Genomic DNA, 27,138 nt, shown 5'->3' with positions numbered 1-27,138 from the left:
GGAGGAAAGGAAGGAAGGAAGGAAGGAGGAAAGGAAAGAAGGGAGGAAGGAAGGAAAGGAAGAAAGAAAGAAGAAGGAAAGAAAGAAGGAAAGGAAAGAGAAGCCACATACTGTTGAGCATTTTGAGATTGCTGATTGGTCCTAATATATCAGAATAAAATACCAGAGTAAAAGGCTAGCATAAGGATGAGATGTAGTACAAGCACAGTCATGACTATAGTGTATTTATCATAAGATTTGGTTAAGGTTTATATAATACATTGATACCTAAAGAGGATATGGTATGCTAGAAAAAATTTTTTGGAGTCCACTTTCTTTAATATACAAAAAATACAGAACAAAAAGTTAAATATTTTCACATCTGGTTACACCACTGTCTAGTTTTTTATATTAACTTTACTATTCAAACAGTGGATAGTAGCTGGCATTTTAGGGATTGGGAAAAAGATGAAACAAAACAAAAACCCAAAACACTTCTTCTACCATGTTTATTCTATACTGTGTACAGCTGTGCTCACAGAGCAACTTTCTCCATCATTCAGAAATTCAGTTGTATATAAAATTGAACCTACCCCAAAGCCAAGGGAGACTAGAAATGATGGGTCTTTATCCCAGGGCATCATCATACAGTTCAAACAATGGTGCAGCTACCAGCTGCAGTTTTAGGGACCGCATATAAGGTTTCTTCTTGAAGCTGAACCAAAAACAAATTCTTATGCTCCTTAGGTTGTGTAATATGTGCAGAAAGGTCTGGATATTGATGAGATTCAAAATTTGGTTTCTGCCAGTTACCAATGCAGTCATCAATGACCTACAGGGCTTGGTATCTCTGCCATTAAGCATTTTAGTCTTTCAACCTCTTCTCCTGGGTTAAGTTTAACACTTCATTTGGTAATTTGAAGAAAGTTTTTCCTAGCTGTAGCAGTAATGCATGGGCCAGCCACTACTCATGCATAATCAGAACCCCTTCTACGACCCTCCTCTTTCTAAGGTTATCAAATTCCTTGCCCATGCAATGAAACCTAGCTACAACAAAGCTATCCTTCTCATAGAGGTACTCTTTTATACCAAAAATATAATTAGTAAGAGGGTCCAGGTGGATGGGGCACCCCCAGGGGGAGGGGCTTGGTTGGCTAGATGTACTTGTTGCCAAACTGGTTGACACCCCACCCCTTTTTGCCCGCTCCTCTCCTTTTGTAGCCAGCAGTCTGCAATTAGGTATCACCATGAACATGCTGGTAATCTCAAGCTGGTGGTGAGCTGAAAGGGAGAGGCCCAGAAACTTTCCCTGTGCTGGCAGTGGTATTCTGCATTCTGCTCAGCAGTGCCACCACCATTAACCCTAGAGCATCAATAATCTTTGATTATAGTAGATGCTCATTAAATATTTATTGATTTATTGATGGACCTTTGCCTGACCCAGTAACAGTGTCAAAATATTGAATTAAATAGCTACTAACTTGGCATGAGCAATACATTTTTTTCTACTGATCTGAAAATATTTTTTTCTGATAATGTTTCCTTTTTTTTTCAGAGACACAGTGAAATCTCTATACTGTGGTATATGCTATTTACTCCCTTTGGCATTTAATGACATTTGTTTGTATTAAACAATATTATGTGGTGTGTATGGCAAATTCTTAGAAGGTGGAAAAATTACGTTTTTGGTAGTTCCCTTAACCGCTACATAATACAATTGAGTTCAAATATTTGTAAAAATGAATGAATATACATCTAAAAGAAAATAATTTTACATTGGAGTGGCTTATGATAGGAACTCCTATTTATAGAAATAAAGATTTCAGTTTATTGAATATTTACTGTGTGTTAGGTACTGTGCTAAGTGTATTACCTATGAGGTCTCGTAATTCTCTTAATGACATTATGAAGTAGCTGCCTTCATCCTTACTTTACAGATGGTAATACTGGAGCTCAGACAAGTCAGATGACTTTCTCAGGGTCACACCATTAGACATGTCAGAAGTGAGTTCAAAGACATCTGACAACTATGCTATTCCTCTTGTCACATAAGAAGCAAGTGGGATTCTAAGTTTGCATTCTTTATATTTCCTATGTTGAGAATTCATAGGAAAGACACTACTAGCATTAGACCCTAGCTGAAAAGATCAAAGAAAACTAGAACTCTCCTGGGAGATCCTTTGAAGAAATTTTATTTTCTTCAGTTTTTTTAAAATTTGGGTTACATATGACCAATCCCTATGGGCTTTGGGTATCTTTACAAAACCTTTGAAGCCAACACACAGCTTACCAAATGACATTGTGTTAACATTATAACGAAGTGGTCATATTTTACATTAGCAAGGGAGATCAGGTCAAAGCTTATGCTTTGAACTCTACTTTTTCTAAAATCCTTTCCTGACTCTCTGCCTGCTTTTATTTCTACTTTCTCTCTAGCACGTTCTGGTATTTATTACATATTTGACACAGACATATGGTAGCCTCATGTGACTAGTTACATGGAGAACCCAGATGTCAGCTTTGGTCTCCTTTCTTAAAATCTAGGTTGGCCTGTATTCCTGTTCCCTTCCTTTCTCAAGATTTTCAGCCTTTTGAAGGCAGGTTCTATCATCAAGGTCAGTATCTGGCTCCAGCTTCTTGCCTTCTCTGAGTTCCAGATTTACCATCTTTTGTGTTTTCTCTTTGTTTGTTTCCACTGTGGCCTCTATCTAAGCACGGGTCTTATTCCATTTTTCTCATTTACACAAAAATACCAGTTTTTTGTTTGCTTTTGTTTTTTGCATTTTGCAGACTTTACTGAAAGTTTGAGGAGAGAAATGGAGTCTATATCCTGGCAAAGCAAAATCTTATAATCAAATATTACAGTGTCTCTCATTAAAAGTCCTTCTCCCACTTCTGTAAATTGCTGGACGATTCTTTTTTTCCTTCTCCTTCATTCTCTACCCCCATCCCAACAAAATCCACTATCTTCCCTCATTTTCTTATGCAAAAAAATTCAGCTCTTGTCTGTTCCTGTGTCTAAATTCAGGTCTTGGCCCTTCTTTGCAAAGCTAGACCTCTCTGTAGAACTTCTTAATTATCAAATTCTTTTGGAAGAATCAAGGACTTATATTTTCAGTTACTTATTTTTTAGTTACTTATTAATACAAATATAAATTTTCACTCCCCATCTGCAGGCAAATTTCCTTAAGTATAAAGACAGAATCCTGCATCTTTGCTACTCCTATAGGAAATTTAAAAGTTGGTTCATTCATACTTGTCTGGCTGAATAGATAAATAAGAAAGAAAAATAGGTATAGACATGAAGTGGGGAAGGAAATAGAGAAACAAGATGGTCTCTTCACTTAACCTGTTGCTTGGGTGAGCCCAGAAATACCGTACAGTTGGAGGCCCTATCCATTGGTCCTTTGTGTTTGGGTGAGGATTGATAGACAGTAGCTAAATTCCTTTTCTGTCTCAAAATACTTCTTGCTGTCTACCTTTCTTATTGGATTCCTACCTTTCCAGGTTAGTTTCTGTCATCTTTCCTGCTAACTGCATTGCCCTTTAGATATGCATTTCTCTTCTTTTTTAAAATAATAAAAAATAATAACAATTATTATAATTGGGCTCCAAGCAATTTTTAGAACAACTGTTGCTTTTCATAGGTTTGTTTTGTTTTGGTTTGGTTATGAGCAGGACGAAGGGCATTTATGTTCTAGCTGAAAGGGTAGGATAGATATTGGTCACTCTTTTGAAGACTCTAGACAGAAAAATGTTTATTAAAAGCAAAATATGACCTAGAAGTTATGTGAGATTTTTGCTCTCTTTTTAACTTTTTTTTTTTTTTTCAACGTTCATTCATTTTTGGGACAGAGAGAGACAGAGCATGAACGGGGGAGGGGCAGAGAGAGAGGGAGACACAGAATCGGAAACAGGCTCCAGGCTCTGAGCCATCAGCCCAGAGCCCGACGCGGGGCTCGAACTCACGGACCGCGAGATCGTGACCTGGCTGAAGTCGGACGCTTAACCGACTGCGCCACCCAGGCGCCCCTCTTTTTAACTTTTTAACACGCAAAATTATGCACACTTTTTCTCTTTTCTGATCACTAGAGGAGACTTGTCTTTTGTTCTCTCATGAAATAATCTTCTCAAAGCTTCCTTTAGTCATGAACTTTGCTTTCAGACAACAAATGTATTCAGATTTGCAACTTTGGATAGTCCTCAGTATATGAAAAGTGTACATGGTCTTCTGCGCTATTTCATTTATTGTGACATTGCAGGTCCTATGTGGGTGTACTGTTCACAAAGAGAAATATTGGGATCATGGGAAGTTGTTTCACAGGTCAGCCAAGCCATAGCATAGTAGTGCTTATGAACTACTCTACTGATGCCTTATTATGAGCTACTGACATAGAATAAAAGGAGAGATTCTTTTAATAAAGATGAAATGCATGGTTCATTGAAGGAAGCAGAAATGTCACCTGCTACTTCAAAATTGAACCATTTGTTTGAACATTTGTGTTGCTTTATTTGCTGCTTATCAAAAGATTTAGATAGGTCTTGCAAAGTCCTTATTGAATTTGGGAGTGTAACCATAGAAAAATAAAGTAAAAACAAACAAGAATACAGTAAAATTTAACAGGCAAATTCATATACAGAAGTCTTTGTGATTTCACAAGGAATGATCAAGCAGGCCACGTAGTTGGTGGGGGAACCAAGTAAACCTGGACTAAGAGACAAAGAAGAGCTGATTGCACAGAACCCCAAGTTGTAAAGCTGATATTCAAGCTTTACAATCTTTAGGTACTATTCTCTGGTTTCCTCCAAGTGGTTTGTTAATGCCTAATCAGGAAGCTTTGGTCTTAAGTATTTCTTGTATGCATTCAAGAGGCTATTGGTAAAATAATTGCACTTTCCCCTCTATTTTTCCTAGAAACAAAAGAAATGGACTTAAACTCATATGAGTGAATTAGGTTTACTAGATTCTAAACTTCTTAAGATAAGGACTTGGGCCTTATTTATTTTTTAAAATTCCCCTCACACTTAGCCCAGTGATGGGCACCAGATAGATAATAATATATATTTTGTGTTTGTTTTCATTTGTTGTTGTTAAACATAAAGAGAACTGAGTGACAGTTTGATTAACAGGAACGGAGAGCTACTGAAAAGTAGGCAGATTCTCATTAGTCTGAGATTGTTTAGGTAGGTGCTATATGAAGTCTGTGGAAACAGCCAAATGACCATTCAAACTCTTTTCGCATCTAAAGAATCTGCTAGTCAATCTAAATACTTATGATAAACTGTGTAATAGGAGGAAACAATCATAAAATGACCCTTTTCCAATTGCTTCAGAGACAAGCAAATTAACACTTTGTCACAGACCCATTTATTTTAATTGTTCTCTCCTAGGTAATATCAAAAAGTCAACATGGGTAGAGGAAACAGAAAAACAAAACAAAACAAAACAATTTGTTCCTCATTAAATGTTAGAAAAGTCCAAGATAAACCTATTTAAAATTGATCTGATAAGCCCTGAGAACTGTGATGCACTGATGTGTTTTCCTCCGCTAATGGTCTTCAGCTAATATTTATCCATTGCTTTGAGTAACCATTAATCTCTTGTGTTGAGAAACTCCACAAATGCAATTTCTAGGACATTTAACCTTTCCACGTTTGCTGTCTCTTGAGTTTGGGTGACTCGGTTGTGGTGCATACTCAATTTCATTTAGTTTTCTTGGGTCCCAATTGCCAAGATAATAGCACCAACTCCATTTAAAATTAGTCTTTCTTCTTCCACAACACAGTGATATGTTCCCGAGGTATAATGAAGTTAAATTCATTTTGCCTTCCCATACTTACATTCTTATCCATTACTACCTTCTCTTCCCTGCAATGCATTCCCTGCTATTTTTCTCTTCTATAATTTGACATCAGGAATGGCCACACAGGAAACAGCTGAGCAGTGTAAATGCCTTTCTAATGATCTCAAAGCTTCACCACAAGCTTAATAATATTAATGTTCTTGGTTCAATCTTCAGTGGTTTTATTTTTATTCTTTTTTTTTCTGTAGTTTGTTGCTGCTGAAAAATTCTCATAAGTTTAAATATGCAGTGAACTTAAGTTCACTTTTTAACCTAAGGATGTCAGATCCACCTTTTCTCTCCTCCCTCTTCTCTTTTCTGTTTCTAGTTACCCCAATCTGGGCCTGACAAGTAAAGCTTTTGAAAAAATGACCACGGTTCTGAACAAAGCCTGTTGTTGCAGGTAATTGTTGAAATATCAAGGGTATTGCGTCCTCCATTACTTAAGCTCTCATTTGTGGTTTTCATGGTTTTGAGGAATGTTTATGGCTGACAGTCCTTTCTTTACAGCTCTATCCTTCAAGCTCCGGCTGATACTGCTGAGAATGACCGCTTGAGTGACTGATAAAATGTCAAGATGCCATTATTTCCAAGAGAGTGTTTGGGAGCAATAAGATCTGTTTCAATTTATCTCATACACCTGAATTTAAGTCTTCAGATTTAACTTCATTGGCTGCTACAACCAAATTGTCTCCGGGTTTTTGAGAGAGGAGCCATCATGGAATGCAAAGAGGGTTATAATGATGGTCACGCCATGACATTTGTGTTGTATTTCACTGTGCACATTGGTGCAATATTTTGGACTTAATTAATACTCTCCAGGAACCTCAGTTTATGGATGGCAATAACCATATTTTAGACCATGTGAAATACTGCAACAAAAATTCAATTCATAAGGCAGATGGCAAAGCCTAGTTTGAAGAACAACAAAACAGGAAGATTTACAGTGAGTTTCAGAACTCTTCAACTGGAATCCAGCCACTGCCAAAGCTCTGTTATTTCACTGGAGGGTAACAATCTGTGAGGGTCATTAGTGTCCTCATAAAAACTGAGATTAAAAAGTAGTCAAATGAAATGAATAAATAGTTGATGCTTTTTCTGTGAAATAGAAGTGGAGTTGTTTAAAAAGCAAGGTTTCCAAATGTTTAGAAAAATCATTCTGTAGTCATTTGTTTTCAACCTGGAATGTACTAAAGTAGTAATTTTTAATGGAATGACAAGGATCTTGTTACATTCTCAAGCGTGCAGTATACAAGAAAACATTTCATAAGCAGGTGTATTTTCTCCCTGTCTCTTTCAGAGCTAAGAACTCATTGTGGAAACAGTTATGATGGAGAAGAAGGGCTAATGAACAGAATGCTAGTAACACCACTGCCCAGTTACCTTGGTGTTTTTGATTTTGGCACTGCCGCAAGCGCCATATAAAATAAAGAATGGTTCATATAGGTTTTAATCAGATGAAGCACAAAGTTCATAAATAGTTTAGATGCCCTTTAAGGTTTCTGAGACTAGCTAGGGAAGGCTACTGAGGTGGAGATTCGACAACCCACAGACCCAGGAAGCAACCTGCCTCTGCCTAAGTGCTAAAGAAAATGGTACATTGAAATGAATTTTTAAAAATTAAAGTGAGAGCCATGTAACATCATAGGATTTTAATTGTTTCAGAATAGACTTCCATCAGTGCTTGCGTGCGTGCATGCGTGCATGTGTGTGTGCCCATGCGTGTATGGAACTTGTAGCAGTTATTCACATTAATATTTCTTCTATTCTAAAAATCACAACTCTGTTTAGTTACTATAAACCTTATTGAGTGGGGAGGGAAGAGTGGGATAGAGCAATGATTTACATTTCCATTTTCTAAGACCAGAGATCTTGGAAGGATCTGAAAAGTAGAGACATTAAGTATATGTAAGATAGCTAGAAATTTCTTACAACCATGATTTGTATCACATCAACTCTAGTGTGGACCATCCTACTTCTAACCATTGCCCCTGGCCAATTGGCCAAGACAATACAAGTACCTTATGGAGAGTTAGAAATTCAGATGTTCCTCTTATAAATCTGCTGTTTGAGTATATGTACTCTAGACCAGAGCTCCCCCTTGATGTGTACCTTTGCAACCTGAAGTACTGTGAATGGGTTATAGATGTGCTGAGATAATGATCCCGTAGCCTTCTTGGTGGCCAAGCAGGCCTGAGGTGCCCCCAGATGGTTGCCTTTAGCTATGATTGGCCTTTACAGATAATCCTATTGTTGCATAAAAATGTGTCCACTTTCTCTGTTGTCATCATATGTACATAGTTGCGAAGAACTGCTCCAGACCTCAATTTCCTATGAAATGAGGGAGATTGGACAAATTGATTCTCATGGTCCATTCCATCGCTGTAATTCTGTGAGCATATATCAGCCTGTGTTAAAATACCCAGCACACCCTGTTCCTTTAGCCATAGTTCCTTCAGCCACAGAGGCCCATAAAAATTGAATTAAAAAACATGGAAAAATGTAGTAGAGTATATTTCATGTACTGGAAATCTACTACCTGATTTTTATTGGACTCTGTGCACAAGAGGCAATCCTTGTTTTCGTGGTAGCAAAGGAGCCCATGGAACTATAACATGATCTATTATTTAAAAATATTGTTATATTAAAAGACCTAGGACATACCTCTGTGATCTATCCAGTCTTCTGCCTCTTCTATCTTATTTGTTGGTTTTGGCCATCCCCAGTGGTTAGCTAGATGAGCTCCCACTCTATGCAGAGAAGAACTTGCAAGGGGAAAAATAATTATTGGCTCATTTCGTTAGTCACCATGAGTGAGTATGTGAGGAAAAGGAGGAAGGCAATGGAACTGGCTGACTCCTACATGTTCTATAGCAGTCCCTTTGTAAGAAATCAAAATTAATTATTTGCTGAAAATGATGCAATGATTTTCTTCTAGATTCAGGGTACTGGAGAAAATCATCTTTGTCTTCATTTTACTTTTAGTTACATTTCAGAATTCTACATGAGGTTTGCAATCATCTTCTGACATCTTCAAGATCCTGTGTATTCCCTTGGAGAGACATCGTTCTTTATAGATCTCATAGACAAAGACCAAGTAAAATAACATCATTTCACTCTACAAAACTTCATGTTAGCACACAATTACTTCTGAAGTCTGCCTTGACTGATTAGAATAAAGTTGGTAATTCAATCCTTTATATATAGCTCCAATATGTTTTAATTACTCTGTGTTCCTTAATATATCTTTTTCTAAGGTAAAGGACATAATGCTTATGAAACAGCTTAGACAAAAGACTTTATTATCATTTAGTTAACTAGACTATAAGTACAAGAAAATACTATATTAACTTATTCAATATTTTTTCCTCATTTTGCCATCATGCCTATTTCCTTTAAATGCTATTTTATAATTATTATTATTATTTTTTTTTATTAAAAAAATTTTTTTTTTCAACGTTTATTTATTTTTGGGACAGAGAGAGACAGAGCATGAACGGGGGAGGGGCAGAGAGAGAGGGAGACACAGAATCAGAAACAGGCTCCAGGCTCTGAGCCATCAGCCCAGAGCCCGACGCGGGGCTCAAACCCACGGACCGCGAGATCGTGACCTGGCTGAAGTCGGACGCTTAACCGACTGCGCCACCCAGGCGCCCCTATTTTATAATTATTTAATGTGTCTTTGTTTATAAATATAGTAAGGGCAAGGGCAAGCTCAAGACTCCTATAAACTGCCTGGTCAAGTATTTATAACTATGTTCTGTTTCCTTACCATATGCAATGAAAAGGAGAAGCAAGTGTGTTCACTGCCCATCTAACCCACAATGGTACATTTGAGAAAACAAGGTCAACATTTATAAAACAATCTTAGAAAAATATGAGAAATAATTGATAAAGTTCTAAAGTACCCTAAACGTTTGGTATCATGGAAGCTTGAGAAGACATGATTACTTGCAGATAGCTGTGAGTTTGGGGGATCGGGGAGACCTCTCTGAAGTTGGTGCTAAGCTGGTCTTTAGCAGAGGAATAGGATTCATATTTACAGAAGGGGAAAGTGTGCATGAGTAAATACTTTTCTTAAAAATACCATTACATGAGATGCCTGGGTGGCTCAGTCAGTGGAGCACCCGACTCTTGATTTTGGCTCAGGTCATGATCCCAGGGTCATGGGATCAAGCATGGAGTCATACTCCGTGCTGAGCAGGGAGCCTGCTGAAGATTTTCTCCCCAGACCCTCTACCTCTGCCCCTCTCCCCTGCTAATGCTCTCTCTCTCTCTCTCAAATAAAAAAAAATACCATGACACATTGTTGCTACCCAAATTTCCGCTCTTTATATCAGAACAATGTCTTTACAACTTGCTACACATTCATAACTTTTTTTGAAAAGAATATTAATAACAGTAGTATGGTATACATGAATATACTACGCCACCAGAATGTGAATTAAGCATCAGTTAAAGTCAGCAAATACTTTCAAGCACTCACTATATATAAGGGTCAGCACTACATGTTATGAAAAATATAAAGATATAAATATAAAAATGGAGTACTTGATCACTTTATTAAAGAGAAAATAATCTAGGGGGTTGGAAATATCATTTTAATATAATGGAGAAAGTGAGGAATCAGTTAACTTGAACTTAATGTCAACATTTCCCGATTTGTTGTTAGAACATAGGGGAAACCTCTTACCCTTCCGAGGTTTTAGTTTTCCTTCTTACAAGTGCAGGAGTTGGATTAGACTAATTCTCTTTCCCTTGATCATGGCCACTGCCCTTGGGCAATTTCTTGCCATCTCTAGGATGTACTATTACCACAGATTCTTAATGAACTCTGTTTCCAGACTTGCTCTCTTCTTGTCTTACCCTCCATATATATGCCAAGAAAATAAATTATAGCTCTGATCTGACCCTGGCATTCACCTTGCCACTCTTAAGGCTCTCTTTAGGGTCTCTGTGGGGGCAAAATCCCAGTTCTTTACCATGGTACAGGAGGCTGTCTGTAATCTGTCTCTAATATATGCCCTTTTTCTTCAGTCTTCTAGCCACTCTAAAATTTCTGGTTTGCATCTAGGTAATACCGAAGTACTGGTAGCCTCCCAGAAGTACCATATTGCCTCTCACGACTGGGAAGTTTGTTTGTGTGTGTGGTCCTTTTTATAGGGAACATCCTTCCTTTTTTCTTCAAGCTGAGCTCATGTATTTTCTAACTCCTTGCCTTCCTGCCATCCGTTCTCAGTGTTTCTATGAAGCTCCACAATCACCGAGCCTCCATTTTGTCTATATCTGTCACCCCTTCAGTCATTAATTTCTTTTAAGTTGGGCACTGCATTCACTTTTTCTTGGAACATAGGAGGCACTCAATAAATACTCTGGAATGAATGAATCCATGAATGAAGAGTGTGTATTCTATATGCTATGATAGTGGAAACTCATAGAATACAGATATGGAAAAATTATTATGAGCCTAGAATGGAAAGAGAAGTTAGTGTTAGGTAGAGGGAGTGAATTAGCCAACTTTTGATGAGTGGGATTTTTATTTATTTTTTAGTATTTTATTTTATTTTTATTAAAAACATTTTTTTTAACATTTATTCATTTTTGAGAGACAGAGTATGAGTGGGGGAAGAGGCAGGAAGCAAGGGAGACACATAATCTGAAGCAGGCTCCAGGCTCTGAGCTGTCAGCACAGAGCCTGACATAGCACTTGAACCAGGAACTGTGAGATCATGACCTGAGCCGAAGTCAGACGCTGAACCGACTGAGTCACCCAGGCACCCCCTGAGTGAAATTTTTAAAAGGCAAAAATAAGGAGGAATAAAATTCCAAGCAGTTGGTGGTGTGCTTGGGTGGCTCAGTTGGTTGAGCATCCAACTCTTGATTTTGGCTCAGGTCATCATCCCAGGGGCGTTGTATTGAGCCTCACATCGGTCCCATGCTCAGCGTGGAGCTTGCTTGGGTCTCTCTCTCTCTCTCTCTCTCTCTCTCTCTCTCCCTGTCTCTGCCTCTCCTTCTTCCCTGCTCTTGCTCTCTCTTAAAAAAAAAAAAAAAAAAAAAGAATTTCAAGCATTTGGAACAGATATGAGAGAAAGGATATTTAGGGAGTTTGACTTATTCTGAAGCATTCCCAAACTTAGTGGTTTAAAAAACAACTTCTTGTTTTCTGTCGTGGTTCTGTGGGGTAACCAGGCTCTCCTAAGGAGTTTTTGTTAGGGTATCTAAAGCAGTTGTCTTCAGAGAATAGCTGGGACCAGATCATCTGAAGGCTCAACTGAACTGGAAGTCCAAATGGCTGGCATTTGTGTCTCAGTACCCTCCAAGAGCCTATCTATCAGAGTAGCATAGGCTTCTTACAGAAGCTGCAAGAGGCAGGAGTTGGAACTTGACGGCTCAGTTAAGGATTATGACAAGAAGAATCGCGACATCACTTTGACCTATTCTATCAGTCAAAACTTTCAAAGGGTTCATCCAGATTCAAGGGGGGTGGAGAATAGACTCCACCTTTCAGGGGCAAGAAGAATACATTCTGCAGAAAAACACATGAGATAGGAGACATTGCTGCAGCCCTCTTGGAAAATACACTCTACCACAGGCTTTTTTTCCCTGAGAATAGTAAGGGGTGTGTGTAGGTTACAGAGAGGGGAATATGGGCTCTTACACAGTAAGGAAAGTTAGCTTGAGTCCAGAGAGCTTTGAGTGCACAATCTCATTAAAGTTTTAATAAAAGGTGTGCCGTTCTATCAGTAGGTAGTTCATGGGGTTTTTCATTCTGTTGGAGTAGTTGCTCTCTTTCAACCCTCCGGAAACTTTTTGTTTTAATATGGCTTTGTTCTACATTGACCTATTTTGCTGAAATTGTATACCTTATGATAGGATATCAAGATGTCTCTTTATTTCTTATTTTTAACACAGTCATTCATCTTGAGACAAAATGGAAGCTGAGCAAACTTATCAAAGAGGAATATCTTCTGTATATTTGATAGATTTTGGTGAAATTTAGTACACATGTAGGGGTTGTAGAAATAACAGATTGCATTAGGGGATGGCTACAGTTCACTGAACTGCTAGGGTAGCTGCCTTTGAATACTTTCCAAAAAATCGCTTGCAGTAATTGATGCCCTGGGAGAAGCTAATGTATTGGCAGAGGGAATAGAAATTTAAGAAAACCATGTAGTGATTTGGTCGATGACATAGCCAGACTATATAAATTTAGACACAACTGCCATTTTAGTGAAAATAGGTTTTTGGGTTTTTTCTCCCCCCCCTCCCCCGCCAAAGTTTCTAAATAATTATATCTCTACTTCAGGGTGCTTAGATAGGTACAGCTTCTGGGTCCAAGAAATCTTAGGAAGATTTTCAAAAAGCCAGAGTACTCTAAGTAACAGCCCATCTGTCCCCTAATTTTAGAGTATTTTTTTTAAAAAGAAAGATCTCTTTAATTTTTATTGCCCACCTCTAAAATATAATGCAAATGACTCAGCAGGCTACCCTGGTAGATGATAAACAAATGTTACTTGCTAATTTCCTGTTCTATTGCCAAACTTATCTACACAAGTAATGGAAGTACCACAGAAAATGCTATCACTGTGTTGAACTTTAGTGTCATGTCAATGAGCACACTGAGAGGCTTTCTAGGAAATAGTCTTATGAAAACCATTAATGCTTTCATAATATGAATGTGTTTTTTAAAAAAGATGTTCGCTGCATGACAGGGTTTTTCTGTGAGGACTCTGTTCTTAGTACCAGAAGAATCAATTTCTTCTGTGAACCTGGCTTGGGTTTTATCTTCCAAACATTAAGTGATGTAACTGCGAGCTTCCCCCCCCCCCCCCTTTTTTTTAATTGTAGTTCTCTTGGAAGCTTGGAGACAAATTTGTGTTCCATTTCCAGCATGTGCTCTGTATTATACTATGTACACTTTTGAATTCTACTTTAAATCCTTTAGGGACAACCAGGTACAAAACAAATAATCAATCACATAGTGAATTTATCTCAAGTTGATTGATCCAGGATTCATCTGCTGTAACAGTTGATTAACCCTACATATGGACATCAACCTCACAGAGTTCTGGGAAATTAAGAAGTTGCAATCCCCTTCTTTGATTCATGCAAGTTAATTCATCTTTCAAGTGAAGTAAAATAGAAATGTTTGGCTAGACTTCACCCTAAATAATGTGTCGTGATGGTGATGGTTTAGGAAACAGCCAATAATTTAAAAAATTGTTTGGGGATGTACTTAGAGTTTCTGGCTTCTCCACATGGGGACTTTACTTCCAAATTGACTTTAGTTGGCAAATATTATAGAAAGCTTAATTGTAACAGGGGCTCTGAATTACTTTTCTGTTCATTGACAGAATGTCTACACCAGCCCTACATTTTTTATGGATTGTCTCACATATCTCTCCTGTTGAGGCTGTCAGAGAAATCTGTGAGATGTGAGGCCAAGAACGGTGTCCTCTGCTAAATATGTGCAAAGGGAAGGGGGTGAGTTTTGATGGCACATATATTTATTTTTTGCTCCATTGGATGATATAAATGAGGAAAAAGTCTAGATTAAAGAGAATAGGCCCTCTTAATAAAATACTGAAACTTGGATACCAAAACATAGTACTCTTTCCAGAGTGTTCACGTCTTTATTTGTAAAATGTATAAAGTATTCCCGTTGTTTAGCCTATGGTTTTATGCACATTGTAAAAGCAACAAATAACAATTTATGATGGAAATAAACCACGTTTGTGGTTCACTACCACCCAAACTGTGATGACACTGACTCTCAATCTCTTTGACTTTGGATTCAGAACACAGTGACAAATGCTACCCAGCTGTCTGTCAGAAATAAATTTCTGGATTAAATCAACAGAGCTTCAACTCAATCCGGACAAAATTGTGGCAATGTTGACAGTATAAGGGCATGACTCTGAGGAACTCATCTGAAATGAATCCTATCAAAGACTCATGCAGTAACATTTCAGAGAACCAAGAAAGTACAAGTGAGTTTGGGTTCGTTTTCTGGATAAGCAAGTGAAGACACTCCCTCCCCACTTCAAACCTGTGTTCCATAATAGGGAACATGTATTGTTCTTTGTGGCAATCCTTTGTGTGCAGGACATGAGTAGAACTTTGAATCAATTAATTACTCAAACAATGACTAAGCTGTAAGTGCCTATCAGTGCATAATAATTATCTCAGTGACAGATGCAAATATGCAGAAGACACTATTCTTCCCTTTGAGGAGCTTAACATCTACTTGGGAAGATGGTCTATGGGCATAAAATAGAAGCAAATTAAAATGGTTTGGGGAGGAAGTTTCACAGAAGTTTAAAAACAGGAGAGGAAAAACCTGATAAGGCAAATTTATGCCTCACAGAAGAGAAAGTGGATTTTTCACACCCTTGCCCTCTCTCCTTTGGTTCACTGGTGGTGAGTGACTATTTACCTCTGAACTTCTTGTGAAATAAGCAATAAATAGTACCCTTAAAATCTGAGTCACTTTTAGTTGGGTATTCTGTTATTTGCAGATGAAAGTGTCCTGCCATGAAAACCAGCTATTCTGGATTTAAACTCATGAAAGTTCTGATGTATTCTGGCTTGTGTAAAATCATCTAAAACATTCCCTTGGGATGTTGCCATTTTTCAAATACTTTGTTCTTTGACCCAGTTAGAGCATATATTTACTAATTCATAAAATATACTTTTATTGAATTATCTTCCATGAGGTAGGTCCCATGCTGGGCACTAGAAATTTAAAGATTAATGAGATGTCCTTCCATTTACAGATGTCCTTCCATTTACAGAGCTCACAAGCTACTGGGTGGCTGGGTGGAGAGGTGAGGGGGGTGGTGAGAGGAGACACAGAAACAACTAATTTTAATGAATTGCCCTAAGTTCTGATATAATTATAAGGTGCTTTGTGGAATGAAAGAGAGAGAAGTGGAATGGAAGGAAAATAGTGGGAACGACTTCCTAAGAGAAAGTTTCTCCAGGATATTTTAGGAAGTCTGTTTAATGATGGGAGTTGTAGACACCATGGCAGGATGGAGCCATCATTTGACAGCCATCCTTTTCTCTGAGACCAGAGAAATTATGAGCTATGAGCTACAAGGATCTGGTCCCATCTCTGCCATTCACTTACTCTGTAACTGTGGTAGTCACTCCTGTTCTTGAGCTCTTCTTCCCTCCCTTCTAAAGGGAAGGTCATTAAGCCCTCATTTGGGTACAGGTGTGAGGCTAGCCTGAAGAAAAGGAGGGATGCCTAAAAGGGTGTTCCTAGTGACAGAAAGAGGGCAACTGGGTATGGAGTATGAGCAGTAGGCTCAGGAAAATTGCAAGAAGAAATAAGCCAACTAAAACAACAATGAGAAAGGCCAACAGAGTTTGCCATGTGCCAGGCCTAAACTCTTTACTTCTATTAACAAATTTTGTCTTCACAATAATCTTTTATGATACACTGTTCATATCCTCGTATGAATGAGACCCAGGGATATTAAATATCTTACCCCAAGTCACACATTAATTATTATAACCTAAGCAAATGGGCTGCATTGTAACCTAAGTGCTTGTAACACTTTTCTGCATTATGAGCTCTGGTTGATTTATACCATGAAGGAAATGAGACTGTGAATGAAACAAAAGATAAATTCCAATTGCAAAATTAAGGATGGCAGAGGGAAAAAGACACTGTTGTGATGTTCTTGAGCATCTAGCCTCATTTGTAATCTCTAAGCAATCTGAAGATCAAGGTAAAGTAACTACATAGAACTGAAACATGTTTAGGCTAATGAAAGTAATTTGACTACGAGAATAAAGTAATGAATCATTTCAGATTTCATTCTACTATACCTTCTAAGGGTAGGGGTGGAATGAAGGAAATAGTCTAGGTGAAGAAAGATGGTAAACTGAATTAATGTATTTGCAGTGGAGATAGAGAGAAGTGAATGGGTTTGGGTTACAGAGGAAGGAAAAGCACAGGATTTGGTGACTGAAGTGGGAGGAGGGTAAAAGGAAAAAAAAGGAGAAAAGTGGGGATGACTACCAGGTTTCTGCCTCAGGTAAGTGGATAGATGATCTTATCTTTTACGGAGATAAATTATGAATACGGAAGAGGTGCATATTTGGGGAAGTGGAATAATGAGTTCATTTTTTTGACATGTTGAATTTGAAGTGCCTCTAGGATGTTCAAATGGAAGTGTTCACTATATGATTCTGGATCTCAGGAGAAGGATTTGGCTGGACTGTGAAAATCATCAGCACACAGGAACTTCTGGAGTCATAGGAATAGATGAATTCTCCCAGGAAGACAAAGTAAAATGAGAAGGGAAATGAAAACACAACCCAAATATTTAAAGTGCAGTAAAAGAATGTAAGTTGTTGAAGAAATGGCTAGAGAGGTAAAACAAAAAAACAAAGAATGGGGTTTCCAAAGAAGCCAAGGAGAATGGGCATAAGGGTTTCAGTAGAATGGAAACAATGTTCGCCACTGCAGAGAGGCCAGGTACTGTATCTACTGACCTTTGGAAGAATAGATTTACTGGAGCAATGGGGTAAGGAGGGGCTGGAAGGGGAGAGGAAGTGAAGACAATGGTTGTGGGCAACACTTTAAAGTACTGACTGGCGAAGTAAGAGAGAGGGAGATGTCTGGATGGAACAGACTTTAGGCATATTTAATGTAGACTCGAAGGAGCCAGTAGCAAGGGAACTTTTAAAGACAGAGAACACAGGGGGAGTATTCTGAATAATGAGAAACCAGTTGTGAAATAAACAACATAGACAAGTAAAAAAACAAGTTATTTTTATATATGCCTCTGTATCCAGACACCAACAGGGACTTCTGTCTAGAACTGCTTTCCTGGGTCCCCCGAAGGACTTGTAGGAATGGTATATCAGTATGCTTAGGAAACATAGTTTCTCTCTCTGAAGAGGATCAGAGAGCCAATATGCTCCCCAATATATTTATGGTCTTCACTGTGGGAGTGAAGGGGGTTGGGAGAAACCTTCTATAAAGATGAGCACAGGTAAGAAATAAATCAATATGAGCAAAGGTGGTTTATTAGCAATTATGACTAAAACAATAAGCACTATCAGATTTAATGAGTCTGGTCAGGCAAACCTTGGGTCTGTGAAGTAAATTGTAGTTTTTTTGGCAACAAGAAGATAGCCCAGGGGGCTGTGTATGTAAAGATGGCTTGGGGGGGGAAACAAACAAAAAGAAGAAAAACAACAACAACCCATCCCACTGGCCCTGGGATGGAACACTAATTCCTGAGTGGCTATAGTATCTATTTTTAAGAGAAGAATGCTAACTACTCCTTTTCTCTCATTTGTTCATTCAAGCCAACATTTAATTTGGCCCGTCTGTATGCCAAGCACTGTATTGGGTTCTGAAGGACTCAAAAATTAATAAAGCCCCATTCTTATTTTCATGGGGTCACAGTTTCTTGGGAAAGTTAGACATAAAGATAGTCCTTGTGGAATGTGGTAATTGCTATCTGTAAAAAAAAAAAAAAAAAGTATGTAGAAGGAACCATGGGTGCCTAATCCTTCCTCGGCTAAAGGAAAACTTCAGATGAGAGTCAAAAGATCTCCCCTTGTTTTGAAACTACAGAAATAAATGAGTCTATTTCAGCCATCCTTTTTCATAAAGGCATTTTTTCCATACTTAAAATACTTACATATCTTTTATCTCGATGAGAAGCTCCTTACCCCATTTATACTTGCTAAGCATGTTGGCATGAATGTCTTTAAAGTTTATTTATTTATTCTGACAGAGAAAGAGAGAGCAGGGGAAGGGGCAGAGAGAGAGGGAGAGAGAATCCCAAGCAGGCTCTGCACTGTCAGCACAGAGCCTGATGTGGGGCCTGAACCCATAAACTGTGAGATCATGACCTGAGCTGAAACGAAGAGTCAGACACTTAACCAACTGAGCCACCCAGGTGCCCCGGCATCAATGTATTTATAAAAGGATCACAGAATTCCATTGCTGGATGAGACTTGAGCAATCATTCTAACCACCATACTGTCAATTGAAGAGTCCACCATTATTCAAGCTGTTATCCACATAAATCACTCATTACCACTCTAAAATGGTTATTCTCACTTATTGTGTAGTGTTTTTTACTTATACACATATGTATTTGTATAGTTACTGAAGTAAAAATACAATATCTTTCTACTACTACTTAGCATTAAATTAGATTTTTTTCCATCTTATTACAGTTTATGTACTTTTGATTTGAATGGCTGCATGATAGCTTGTTGTCTCAATCTGCCTTAAGATACTAGATAATTCCTGTAATTTTGGGCATGCACAACCACTCCACTTTATAGATAAAGAAACTGAGGCCAGTTAAGGTAACTTCCTGCTTTGGGTCTCTGCCAATACTTTCTTTATGCCATGTTGTCACTTTTATATGGAAGATGAGAGTTTTAGCTCTCATCAAAATTATTGGCAAAAAGTCCTGTGAGGTTGGTTTCCTTAATGCTGGTGTATCATTTGGTATTTATAAAATATCAAATCATAATGAAAAGCAGGTACCTGCTGAAAATTGAGGAGACTGGTCAACAGACAAGGGAATATGGGTCACTTTTTCCTCTGATCTACAGGAGCTGCTTTTGCCATGTTGGACAGATTCCGAAGAGATCCTGTATTCTCATCCATGCATGTTAATGGACAACATGAGCTTGCTTCATGCCTCAGGTATTTAAAGCAGTAGTAGGTTTCTAAAGAGCTGGGATAAATGTGGGTAAGACTAACATAGGTGGAAGCTAGTAGAATAGGTCACCCATTGGAAGTTATTTTAGGAGGGCATGTGTTGGAGAAAGAGAACACTACCATGGGGGAAAGGAGGGTCTTGGAAACTTAGATATGGAGCTATTTAAGGGAGGTAGGAGAGGCCCATCAGACCTCTCAAATACTAGAGTGTTGGTCCCGGAAGGGACATTAGAGACCATTTTAATTCATCAAATACCTAATTAGATAACGGGTTGAACTAAAACTCAAATACCATAATGCCAAATTGAACGCGTTGTCCATCAGAGGATGAATAATACCGGTGACAAATTTTTTCCTCCTTCAATTATTAAGCATTTTCACATACAATTTCAACTTCCTTTTTAAAGACTCTAGTCACTTTAAAATACGTGTTTTAAAGTATAGTTCAGTTAAATAGACTAGCAGTATCTTCATTCAGTAACACCTGTCTACACCCTACTTCTAAAAATGCTGATCTAATTGGGTCAGGGTTGAAGGAACATAACAGATAAAAGTTAGAAGCAGGAGGAAAAGGACTGGTAAATGTGCTCCCCTTCTAGCATCCCAAAGGATGTGTGCAAGTAAAATGACAGAATCATAGAATTTTAGTTTTATAATTACTGTCAGAAAGCATGTTATTTACCATTTTTATTTTATAGATTGAAAAACCGAATCTTAGCTTGTTCAGGTTTTTCAAGAGCTTATTAATGGCAACATAAGTTCATGCTTTCTTTTTGACTTTAATCTAGTGCTTTCTGTCAACTAATGAAATAATTATTGTTACTATTGTTGTCACGAAGTAGGATGAATATCACTGTGTACAAAAGAAGTAGGAAACATGTTACTATCCTTAAGACTTTTACCAATTTGGATTGCATAGACAGAAATACAGTATAGATTCAAGAACTTGATCCTGCATTCATTGGTGAATCTGAGAGAAGCTCATAGAAGGTTGATTTGGAAGAAGTGGACCTTGAGGAGGTGGGACCTGATCTAGCCCCTAAAGGATTCAATTTGAACTGGCAGGTGGTAGTTGAGGGAGAGTGTGCATTTCAGGCGATATTAGCATGCCACAGGAAGACCCAGTGACTGCAAAGACATTCATTGCATTCTTTATAATAGTTTTAATATTCTCATTTTAATCCATGTGAATAACTTTGGGCAAGTTACTTAGTCGCTCTTGTCCTCTTTTTCTTTAGCAGCAAGGAGGGAATAACAAAGCAGGGCTGCATTACAGGGAAACCAGGAGGCATCGTGAATACGAAGCATTATAAAGAGTTTTATTCACATAAAGGGGAAGGAGAATATGCTCCACAAAATTCTACAGCCAGAATTTCAAAGCATCATTGTTGCCTAATGACGGTTTTAGCTTTGCCCTCAGTGAATATATAGTTGGAGTTTTGCAACTGAAAAATATCTTTGTTATGTTTTGCCGGGATCAAAGCACACATAAAGCCTGATCAAATGGAAAAAAAGGCACAAGATACAGGCGAGCGCCTCAGCATGACAAAGAGCGGCCCTCAGGTTTTTGCTAATGCCCTACCCGGTTCAAATGTTCTGAAACCTTTGTAAGCAGAGACTGAAAATCCAACAAAATTACCATATATGTATCTTATCCAAAACAGTTGCTCATGCCTTACTGGAGATCAGAGTTACCACAGATAGAAAGACCTGAGCCATTCTCTCCAACAGGGTGTGAGTCCAGGCTGCCAGGGAAGAAATATTTGTTTGAAAAAAAGTGAAACTGGAAAAACTGAGAAGATGTTAAGAGAGGGTGAAGATGAAGAAATCAGTTAAAGTAAGAATGAGTCAGTGTAAGGAAATCCAGGTTTTTCAATCTTAGGTATACAATGGACTCCTTAAGAAAAGGATGCTTTATAAACAGAAAGAAGTATCTTATGAGTAATTTATCAATTGTTTGCCTATAAATGAGAGTTGTAATGAGAACCAAAGAAAGTTTTCTTAGAATGAGTGAGCTTGGTGTTTTAACACTGGATAGAGGGACAGCCTGTTCTCCTAGGCTGTAGTTTCTAAGGGCACCCATACACACTGAAGTTACCTTTTGTCATGATTCGAGACAGAAGTGAAAGCAGAAGCTGTTACCATTCATTCTGTACATTCCTACCAAACCTGGAGAATCATATTGTGATGCATACTTCTAGCATTATTGGCATCTTATCTTCTTCTTTAAAGAACTAATTAATGTCTGGTTCTTAATTTTGGCTTCCTGAACTTTCTCTTTTTTTTCTTTTTCAACAATTCACTTAAGATCTTCTAGGGTCATCATATATTTTTTTCCTGCTTAAAGGACAATTCTTTGGGGTCTTGAAGTCCTTTTGCTACACATATGGGCTATATACAATAGGACAGATGGAAAAGTAGGAAATTCAGTTCAGAAAGGATAAGTGGTTCTTGAGCTCAAAACAATGAAACAAAACCCACCTAATTTGATTGTCTATTTTTTTTTCTCACTGGGATGACTATTTTTGTAACAGGATTCAACTGTATTGTAAACTTCTAAGGCAAATTTTTTTATGCTTTCATTTTATTTCTTATCCCCACCTCAATATTTAGGATAAAGCCTTATCCTTAGAAAATGCTCAATAAATATCAATTAATTGAATGATTATTTGCTTATCAAATTGACGGGTTAGTCAATATGCCATTGACATTGCTTGACTTCTGAGAACATTTGGGGGTTTTCAATGGAGACACAGGGAGGCCTTCAGCGGCCATGCCATATTTATCTTCATCTCCCTTATACGGGTTAACCTCATGCTCTGCTCAGTGATTCCTGTAGGTAGACGCTCCATTTCTGTTTATTGAATAAAAAATAGTTTCTATTGTAGAGCAATAGCTCCTCAATTAAGTTTTGTTATGAGAACTTGTACCACCAGATTAAATTTAAAAACAACACCAAATTGTTGCTATATGACCTGGCCTTTCAGAACTGAGAATCTAATATAATAATAAAAGGTTATTTCCTTCAGGGTGTATTATCTCTCTAGCCAGATGCTCATTGTTACATGCATGACAAGCTCCTTAGAGCTAAAACGTTCTCCCTTATGTGGATGGAGGAAAAAAATGAAAACCACTTACCTGGTCAACATTATTTCATAGGGTGCTGAGGAATAAATCAGGCTTGGCATGACCTTCATTGAAATTTCAGATTTATTTACAGAGGTTTGTGCTGATCGCTTTATCTACTGGAGGCTCGGTTTCCCCTTGGTGACTCATAAGTAATGTGGTCCACGCAAACCCGTGTAAATAGAGCTAATATTTCAAGGGAGGTCATGCTATATACTCTTCCCCTGAGAATAGATGATGGCTGACTGCTGGGCTGATGCGAAATTTATCTTCGTGAAGGAGGAGAGGGAGTGTGTGGTCTAGAGGGCAGTATCCAGGGTTTGTGAACCCAAAGAGGGGCTGAGATACGCTGGGTCCAAGTGTTTGTGTTGTGTGTTTCTACTTATGGGCAAAGATTAACAAAGGAAAACAAAATAACTCACTCAAGTCAAGGCTTCAGTAGTCTACAAAGTCATCATTGATTTTTCTCACTTTATTTATATTCATTTTTTGCCTCTGAACCACTAAATCCAGTGGTCTCCAAAGAAGAGTTTGGACTCACCAGTGAATAGATCTGTAGCCTGGTTGCCTCTATCATTTCCATTTCTTTTCCTTTATTCTACTTTCAGTCTCTCACCATGTCTCTTTTTCCCTGCCTTCTAATGTTTTCCGCTGGGATTTGTTGCACGTAGTAGCTTCTATTCCCTAATTTGACATAGACCTCACAATCAACAGCCTCCTAATTCACTATCCAGAGACTTCTCCATACATATGGAGAGATACCCACCCAGCTACTTGCAAGTATGAGGTGAATGTAAGGCTTTTGGAAAATGAAGACAAGCTTCTCTCCATAAAATGTGTAAAATACAAAATCCTGTGCTCTAAGATTTCTTACATCTGCTTTGTAACATATGATTGTATTAAACCTTATAAATGTTATTAAGATGTCTAGTAGTAAGTCAGATAATTGTATAAGAGATAATCAAGAAATACACATTAAGGGTACTCTATGACCTTAGTGTGAGATAAGGATCTTATCCTCATGTAGGTTACAATGTGTTTGGGTAAACAAGACTAACACTCTGGGGCGGGGGGATACTGAAAAAACACAAATCTGTATAGAATTTTCTGTGTGGTATGGATTTAAGTGACATTCTATATACATATGTGGTCATACCACTCTTCTTAAAATCATCCTGAGGGATAAAATCCACACCCCTTTACAGTTCTTGGATCTATAAGAGCTTTGCAACCTGGCCCCAGTTCATCCAACCATGTCTCCATGCCAAGAAACTGTGTTCCAGCTTCACTAAACACATCTAAACTACTATTATATTTATTCAGGGATGAAAAAGCTGACGATAAATAACTTGTATAAGATCATAAGGCATATTAGTTATAGTCACTTGACATGTAAGGTCCTTTCCAAATGTATTACCTTATTACCTTTATCTTCTTTCAGCTTGGGATGTCTTCCACTACTGTGTCTGACTGGCAAATATCAGTGTCTCAAATCGTCCCAGAGCTGAATGAGTTATTTCTTCTTCTGAGCTCATACAGCACTTGCTTCTACTTCGCTGCATTTTAAGTCATCTCTTTAACACTCTCCCCCACAAGACCATGAGCTTTTTGAGGGCAAATGCTGTGTTTTATTCACTGTGGATTCCCCAGTGCCTAGCACCAAAATGTTTTATGGGTGTTTTAAAGGTGAGTAAATTCTCAGAAAGTGGCAGCATGATCTGCTAAATGAGTAGAGAATGCAGCCACCTCATGAGATCTAAGAGCTACTAAATAGAACCTTCACATTAAAATATCCCCCCTCATCCTGCCTCTGTCACAAGAGAATCCACACATACCTCTTGGGGCTGAGGTTGCTATGGTCCTGATCCTATGCTATGACCTGGGGCAAATTACTTACCCTTAGGTTTATTGTAGTATCTTGTATTGTCTTTATCTGCATCATTTTCAGCAATAGCAGCAACAAGGCACACGTCTATAGGGTCTTATGCCAGGTATTGTGGGTACAGAGAGTCATAAAACCTGTCTTTGCCTTGGAGAATCTAATATAATAGTAGAAAATAGAAACAAATGTTATATAATAGCACAGACCTTTCCATGTAATATACCCATCTCAGAACACTTTAAAAATGAGGAGTGCTATGGATAAAAGGTGCTATATCCACTTTTTGGAGATTTTTCATGTGCAGTAACAGGATAGAAGCTTTTTGAAGTTTCGTGATAAAAATATCTATTTAATATTTTTAATATCTTTGTACTATCTCTTTTTTATTGAGATATAATTACATATAGCAACATATATACTTTTTAGGTACAGAGTTTAAGTTTTGACCAGTGGATACTCTCCTGCGACTGATACCCTAACGATCTAGAATATTTCTGTTATGCCCAGAATTCGTGATCCCCAAAGACCACCAGGGAGCCGAGTCCGATGCAAAAGCAAAGAGCCTTTATTCAAGCTAGCTCGAGCTCAATCCCCTACCTGCACCAACGCAGCGGTGAGATACCGGAGAAAGCAAGTTTCAAAAGCACAAAGATTTTATAGGGATCATGGCCTTAGCCGATTGGCTGGGGAAGGGTCGTGGACTCAGCCGACTGGCTGCCAAAATGTGGTCCCAGATCAGCAATTATCAGCGTCACCTGGAACTTGTTAAAAATGCAAATGTTGGGCCTGGTGGTCAGAGACCTACTGAATCAGAAACTCCTGGGGTGGGGCTCAGCAATCTGTGTTTGAACAAGTCTTCCAAGAGATTCTGATGCACCTGAAGTTTAAGAACCACTGTGTCTGAGGATCTCTAACATGTTTGGCCTCAGTGTATACAGAACGTTTCTCACTGGTCACCTATTAACCATTGGCTGTCAGCCTTGCTGTGCTATATAAATACCTAGCACCAAACACCATCCCCAGAGACTCTGATTAATTGGTTTGGGGAGGGGTAAAAAGATCCCAGGTCATTCTAAGCCTGGACAGGGTTGAGGGCTCCTGCCTCTGGCCCCTACCTGAGAGAAGCCCTCCCTCTTCTCACACTTTCCACGCCTTTCACACTCCCCTTCCTCCCACCTCAGACTTCTGAAGAATGCATCAATCGGTAGCCTGCTTTCTTAGAAAACGTAAGTTACTCAAGGGGAGGAGGCTTGTTCTGAGGTTTCAGCAGGAACTTCTTTCTGCAGCCATGTCAGGGACATAGTCACTAGTCAGCCCGCCTAGGTCTGCTCTTTCAATTTGTATCGCTCTAGAAAGCTTTCTCATGATTCTTGCCACTCAATCCTCTTCCTCCTAACCTGCCCTGCCCCCAGGAAACCACTGTTCTGATTTCTACCCTCATGCATAGAGTGGTTTTGCTTGTTCTTCACACTCACTAGGCAACCCTTATTAAATGTAATATTTATTAATATTATACATTATATTGTGAAACATGCTTTGAAAATGCTAGGTCATCCCTTTTTAGTTTTAATGGATTTTCATATCCATTATCTGATTTAATTCAAAATAATAAGCATACTGTAGGTGTCAAATGAATGAGTGATTCAAAAGGTGGTTGCTAGGGGCGCCTGGGTGGCTCAGTCGGTTGAGCATCTGACTTCGGCTCAGGTCATGATCTCGCAGTTCCTGGTTTCGAGCCCCGCATCAGGCTCTGTGTTGACCTCTTGCTCAGAGTCTGGAGCCTGCTTCAGATTCTGTGTCTCCTTCTCTCTCTGCCCTTCCCCTGCTCACGCTTTGTCTCACTCTGTTTCTCAAAAATAAATAAATGTAAAAAAATTTTTTTAAAATAAAAAACCAAAAAACAAAAGGTGGTTGCTATAGGAATTGAGATGAAAACATGTCACTTAGGGTTTAAGTTGGGACAGCTTTCCAGTGGTTATTAGCCAAACTTCACCTGGACCTTCCTGATGGTAGGATGTAGACAGGTGGAGAAAAATGGCAAAGGAGTTCCAGGACTTAGGAACAGGGTGGCAAAGACTTAAAGGAAGGCCACATATGTTTTAGATTAGAAGAGCAGCTGCAGAATAAAGCCCTGGGAATAATGCTGCAGTTCACACATCCTAGATCCTGCCCTGGAGCCCTGAGGGCACTGCACTCTGTGACCTGGAGAGGGAGGGACTGCTGCTGGATCTGGGTAAGGTTGGCTCCCTGCATTGGTTTTCTGAGAAGTGTTTCCTCAGCAGGGCTGATGTTACCATAACCTTCTTGTAGGGACTCATGTTGGATTTGAGTTCTGTTTTTCTCTTCGTACTCAGGGACAATGTATAGCTATTGTTGTTAAAGGTTGTGAGACTACGTGACAGCGGATTGAGACGAGAGGTGGACCCCTGCAAGCAGAGCGCTCCCTACCCTTTCACCCCTCCACGACCTCAGCACGAACGTTTTGCCCCACCGGCCCTCAGCGAAGCGGTCCTCCAGCGCGCAACCGCGAGTGAGTGAGCACGTGGTGCGCAGACCCTCTGGACGCATGCGCCTCGGCACCCAGTTCCTCCCTGGTGTGA

The 27,138-nt window shown here is 38.7% G+C and overlaps 1 pseudogene; it reads right to left on the bottom strand.

Annotated features, from left to right (window-relative positions):
* Positions 1–546: 546 nt before the first annotated feature.
* LOC123587489 lies at positions 547–26,856 on the bottom strand (annotated as a pseudogene).
* Positions 26,857–27,138: the final 282 nt, after the last annotated feature.

The sequence above is a fragment of the Leopardus geoffroyi genome, chromosome D3 (genome assembly GCF_018350155.1).
Source record: "Leopardus geoffroyi isolate Oge1 chromosome D3, O.geoffroyi_Oge1_pat1.0, whole genome shotgun sequence".
Lineage (NCBI taxonomy): Eukaryota > Metazoa > Chordata > Mammalia > Carnivora > Felidae > Leopardus > Leopardus geoffroyi.
Note: the sequence above shows the minus strand (reverse complement) of the source record. Positions and strands in the feature narration are given on the sequence as shown.